This window comes from Meriones unguiculatus, chromosome 5 (assembly GCF_030254825.1).
Source record: "Meriones unguiculatus strain TT.TT164.6M chromosome 5, Bangor_MerUng_6.1, whole genome shotgun sequence".
In the NCBI taxonomy this organism is placed as follows: domain Eukaryota; kingdom Metazoa; phylum Chordata; class Mammalia; order Rodentia; family Muridae; genus Meriones; species Meriones unguiculatus.
In genome coordinates this window covers 50,921,362-50,927,361 of record NC_083353.1, presented here as the reverse complement: position 1 = coordinate 50,927,361, position 6,000 = coordinate 50,921,362, and positions in this window count along the sequence as shown.

Here is a 6,000-nt window from a genome sequence, read left to right as displayed (position 1 = left end):
TCATGAGGGGGTGTTGAATTTCCTCAAAGGCTTTTTCAGCATCCAATAAAATGATCATATGGTTTTTCTTCTTTTAGTTCATTTATGTGTTGGGTTACATTGACTGATTTTTGTATTTTAAACCATTTATGCATCCCTTGGATGATCCCTTGTATGATTGTCATGATAGATGATCTTTTTAATGTGTTATTGGATGTGGTTTGCAAATATTTTATTGAGTATTTTTGAATCAATGATCATAAGGGAAATTGGTCTATAATTTTCTTTTTTGTTGTTGTTGAGTTGGCCTGGTTTGGGTGTCAGGGTGATTATGGCCTCACAAAATAAATCTGACAATGTTCCTCCCGTTTCTAATTTGTGGAATAATTTGAGGAGTATTGCTATTAGCTCTTCTTTCAAAATACAGAAAATTCGGTACTAAAACCATAGGACCCTGGGCTTTTTTTTCCTTTGGTTGGGAGACATTTAATGACATCTTCCATTTCTCTAGAAGCTAGAATTCTATTTAAGATGTTTATCTGATTCATTTTTGGTAAGTGGTATCTATCAAGAAATTCGTCCATTTCTTTTAGATTATCCATATTTGTAGAGCAGAGGTTTTTGAAATATGACCCAATGATTTTTTGGATTTCCTTGGTATCTGTTGTTATGTCATCCTTTTTATTTTTTCTTTTGTTAATTTGGATGGTTTGTCTATGCCTTTTAGTTAGTTTGGACAAGGATTTGTCTATCTTCTTTATATTCTCTAATAACAAATTCTTTGTTTCACTGATTTTTTTTGTATTGGTCTTTTTGTTTCTATTTTATTGATTTCAGTCCTGAGTTGGATTATTTCCTTTCTTCTACCCCTGTTGGATGCATTTGCTTCCTTTTCATTCTAGAGTTTTCAGGGGTGCTACTAGGTTGCTAGTATGAAGTCTGAACGTTCCTCTGACTACCATTTTTATTGTGTTTCATAAGTTCAGTTATGCTGTGCATTCATTTTCCTTGAATTCTAGGAAGTCTTTAACCTCTTTATTTCTGCCTTGACCCAGTGGTCACTGAGAGGAGAGTTATTCACTTTCCATGAGTTTGTGAGCTTTATGTTATTTCTTTTGTTGTTGAATTATAGCTTTAATCTGTGAGAGTATGATAGGCTACAGGTGGTTATTTCAATTTTCTGATACCTGTTGAGACTCACTTTGTGAGAGTATGTAGCCAATTTTGGAGAAAGTTCTGTGAGATCCCGAGAAGAGGGTATATTCTTTTCTGTTTGGGTGAAATATTCTCTAGACTTCTGTTTGGTCCACTCGACTCACAATGGCTTTTAACTCCATTATTTCTTTGCTTAGTTTTTATCTGGATGACCTGTCTATTGATGAGAGTAGTGTATTGAAGTCCCCCACTTTTAATGTATGAGATTCAATGTGTGGTTAAAACTTTAGGAATGCTTCTTTTACAAATGTGGGTGCCCTTGAATTTGGGGCATAGATGTTCAGAATTAACATTTTTTGGGGGGGGTGGATTTTGCTTTTGATGAGTATGCAGAGTCCTTTCCCATCTCTTTTGATTAATTTTGGTTAGAAGTCTTTTTGTTTTTAAGATATTAGAATAGCAACCTCAGCTTGCTTCTTCGGTCCATTTGCTTGGGAAAAAAATTTCCTAACCTTTAACATTTCGTGTTTTGTCTATGTTCAACTGACACAGAAAACAACCAAGAGATGGGACAACCAGCCTGAAGCCAGGAAGCAGTTCATTGGATGGGAACAATAGGCCCAGGGGACATCAGTCCAAAAGCTGAGTCCCAAATTAACTTAAACAAGGCTTTTCATGCCCCCAGTGTTGCCATGTCCCCTGCATAGCAATCTAGATGACATACGTTTGTTTCGCTTATTAAACCACCTTATTAGAGTTTGATAAACTGCTTCATGAGTATAAATGTTTCCCCAAACAATAGACTTTATCTCAATCTATTTATAGCAGAGATGAAAGGATGAGGAATTTGGTTTTGAAAGAAATGTAGTGTAGAGTGTTGAACCTCCAGGGAGCTGGCCAGTGGTGTGGGTCTTTCCTGTTTCCAGGGCACCTCGGTGCCCAGTGCTGGAATTAATTGCCTTGCACTGTAAAACTGAAGGAGGTCCTATGCCCTATGCCTTGCAGAGGCTGTGTTTGGGTCAAAAGTTCTGATAACTCTGAGAATTTTAAATCCAGCTGTTGTTCGCATTGCTGTATACATCACATGTGCTTCTTGCACAGAATTCTGTTCTGAATGTTCTTTGAATAATTCCTTTCTTTCTGGAGTGTATACCTATTTATGGCAAGAAATGCCTCCTTATTTAATTTGTCACAATAGCTATAACACAGGAAATTGAAATATTAAAATGTGTTAGACATGGTTATATCCTTCAAAATACTGTGAGATCTCCACGGCCATGATGCATGAGAGCCACCTCATAGGACTCCCTTAAAGACTCATTGAGGAATAAGATAAAATAAGATAAGATAAAATAAAATGAAACAAAACTGCCCTAGTTTTATCACAAAAGGGATGTGGTTTAATTTTCTGCTACATTTTGTGACCACACAAGTTAAAGTAAATAATTTTAACAGAAAAAAAAAAAAAAACATTATATTTTCATGTACGCCAAAGCATGTGAACCCTGACTGACAGTTCTGATGCCAGTGTATTGGGTCCTCTTATAAAGAAACGTGCCCATCAATGATCAATGAATATTCAAACATTTATGTCCTCCCACACATAGACCTGAACAAGTTAACAACATGTTTTTCAGTGCTCAAGAACACAAAAGGGCTGACTGTGGCATAGAAGTGGCCCACAAAGAGTTGGATATAGTAAGATGTTGGATCATTTAGGAACATGGTTCTTGAGCAGGAGATAAAGCCATCCAAGACAGACATCAACACGAAGAAGCTCATGAGCAGAAGGAAGGTCCTGTTAGCTCTTTGCTCTGGGGATGCTTTTGGAGAAAGCCTGGTTCTGTGAAGATGCCGGGCCTGCTTCCTGTGCCTGCACAAGAGAGCCACCATGTACCAAGTCGAGATGACCGTAACACTAATAAGAAAGGCTTCCCTGATGGCCAGCAGTTTAGAAAATGGTGCTTTTCATGAGGTTACTCATAGGTAGGATGGAACATGACCTAGTAACATAGATGAAGTTATTCCTAGTCAAATTAGGAGTGGCAATAATCGATACTAAGAGGTGACTGCTAATGAGCATATAGAGGACACTCAGAAAAAGAAGGGTACATGAGATGTAATGGTGAGATTTGTGCTTGATCTTGGCTAAACAGGAGCTTCTGGGACTGAGGATGATGGCCTGGAGGACACTCAGCAGGCTGGTGGTACAAAGTGAGAGACCCCTAAAATTCTATACAAGTATACAATGAGTTTACATATGGTGTGATCCCATCCCCTAAAAGAAATAAAAATGTCCATGGCTACGAATGCTATGAATATTAGCATCAGTAGGTGGATTATGGCCAGCAGACCAATCAGCACATCAGTGGGTCTGGGCCTGTGCCCACGAATGAACTTGAAGATGTAGAAGAGAAAAAGGAAGCTGTTGGCTGAGATCCCAATGACAATTTCAGAAAAATATGTGTTCCTTATTTCAGAATAGTGTGAAGTCATCTTATGTGGAAACAAAGAGTGGCTCAGGAGAAAAGTAAAACAATGACTCACCATGAGGAAGACCTCAGACACCACTCCAGACCAGGCTTCTGGCCTCAGGAAAACATGCAGATGCTCCTGAATGCTTATTCCACTGAAGACCTCCATTCTAACTCCTACCCCACAGACCATCCTCCTGCTCTCACTTGTCATAAGCTGAGCCATGGCTGGACCCTGTGTCTCATGGTGGCTGCACCAGTGTGTGAGCTCCCTCAACATTAAAAACAGCAGCAATTATGTGCTTTCATGTTTTGCAGGTTTGGGTTTTACTGGAGCAGGAGCAGCATCTTACTTGGTTGTCACCCACAACATCTTGATGGCCAGGTAATTCATAGACAGAGTTTTACTATTTCTCGTGGAGTCTGAATGAGGAGGATATGTAAAAGAAAAAACCAGACCTTGCCAATAAAAGCGGTCCCATGGATTGGGTATGCCCTTGTTTTATTCAGGGCTATCTGTACTCTATTGAAAATCCTAATTTCTTAGAATATTTCTATAGCAAATGTTGGGGGTTGTAATCTATGATCCAGATGTTTCTGATTTTATTCATGATCTGCCATTTCCTCCAAGTGTCTCCTTGAATACTCTGAGGCGGGGTTCCAGTCACCTCCTCTTGAACATGTGAAGAGCAGAGTGCTTGTGTCAGAGAGACACTGGGTGAGCAAGAACATGCTGTGTACGCACCAAACATGGGAGAGTTCCAGCACATGATGGTCTCTGTGGATGTGTCGGCGGCTTATGTTTGTGCTCTGGGAGAGTTCAGGCAGCTCATAATGACTGTTCAGCGCTGTCCCTTCCTGAAACAGAGAAGATAAAAGACAAATAAATCAGAAAACAGCAGCACATTGGCATGGATTCCTTTCAGAAAACTCTGGTGGGTGGACGATTCAGTCTTTGATCGCTGTTCTGTACCTGCATCTTGCTTGGTTCTGCTCTCAGTCCAGAGCTGCTCCAAGAGAAGGGCAGAGTGGGCAAATGTCAGCAGGACCATATGCCATGTCTTTCTCCTTCAGCGTGTGAAGTCAGGGAGCAAATAGAACTACAGTTATAACAGACTTGGAGCTGTCCCATATTACAGAATTGATTAAAGAAAAATGGTCCAACTCAGTCTTGAAAGGCAGACTCCATAGGAGTCAACATTCCCTCTCTCCATAATGGAGCTGTGATACTTCTCCACATACCTGATATGCTGGTCTCTGCATATATTAATAAGTGTGGTGTACATGCTGTTGAATTACTGCAGTTTCTTTATTTAGACACAGACTAAATAAACCACCATGACCAAAAACAAATTGGGTTGGGAAGCCTTTATTTCATCTTACAGCTGATAATCCATCATGCAAGGAAGCTGAGGAAGAATTTGAGGCAGGAACCTGGGGCAAGAACTGAAGCAAGGGTCACAGAAGGATGCTGCTTAATAGCTTTGTGTCTCATGGTTTTCTTAGTCTGTGTTCTCTAGTATCAAGATCCCTGAGCCCAGAGCCTGCACCCACAGTGATGTGGGCCTTCTCACATAGATCACCAATCAAGAAAATGCATCACACACTTGCCCATAGGCCAATCTAGTGTGGTATTTTCTCAACTGAAGTTCCCTTCCCAAATGACTCTAGCTTGTGTTGATTTAACAAACAAAAGACTAAAACAGCTGCCAGGACTGGCTGCCATGTACTCCTTTATGTCCTAGTGAGACTGTTCCTCCCTTGGGGGCGGGGGAGTGGTCAATGAGCCAGTCTTTGAATTCATGTCAGAAGTAGTTTCTGTTCCCCTTACTAGGGAAATTCACTTGGTTACTGAGCTACCATGGGCTACATCCAGGCAGGGGTTCTAGGTTATAGAATAACTGATAAGCTAGGGTCAGATGGAAGGGGAAGAGGACATCCCCTAGCAGTGGACTTGAAAAGGGGCAGAGAGGAGATGAGGGAGGGAACATAGGATTGAGAGGGAATAAGGGAGTGGGCTAAGGCTGGGATACAAAGTAAATAACCTGTGATTAATATAAAAAATAAAAATTAAAAAAAATAAATAGAGTAGCAGGGGGCTTCGGCCAGTGAGTTTGGGAAGCTCCATAGGGAAACCTCATTAAAAAAAGAAAGAAAAAGAAAAAAGAGCTGACACTACTTGACACTGAACACATCTCTGTTACACTATAACTTTGTTTCTCAATTTTGTTGTTCCCAAGATATTAAACTAATGTCAACATTGTAATATAAAAGTTTCCTGTTTTTTAAAATTTCAATCTCTCAAGTCTCTTTCTACATTCAAAGCCTCTCCAAAACATTCAAATCTCTGAAACATCTAGTTTCTCTAACATTTTCAAAGTCTCTCTAAAAA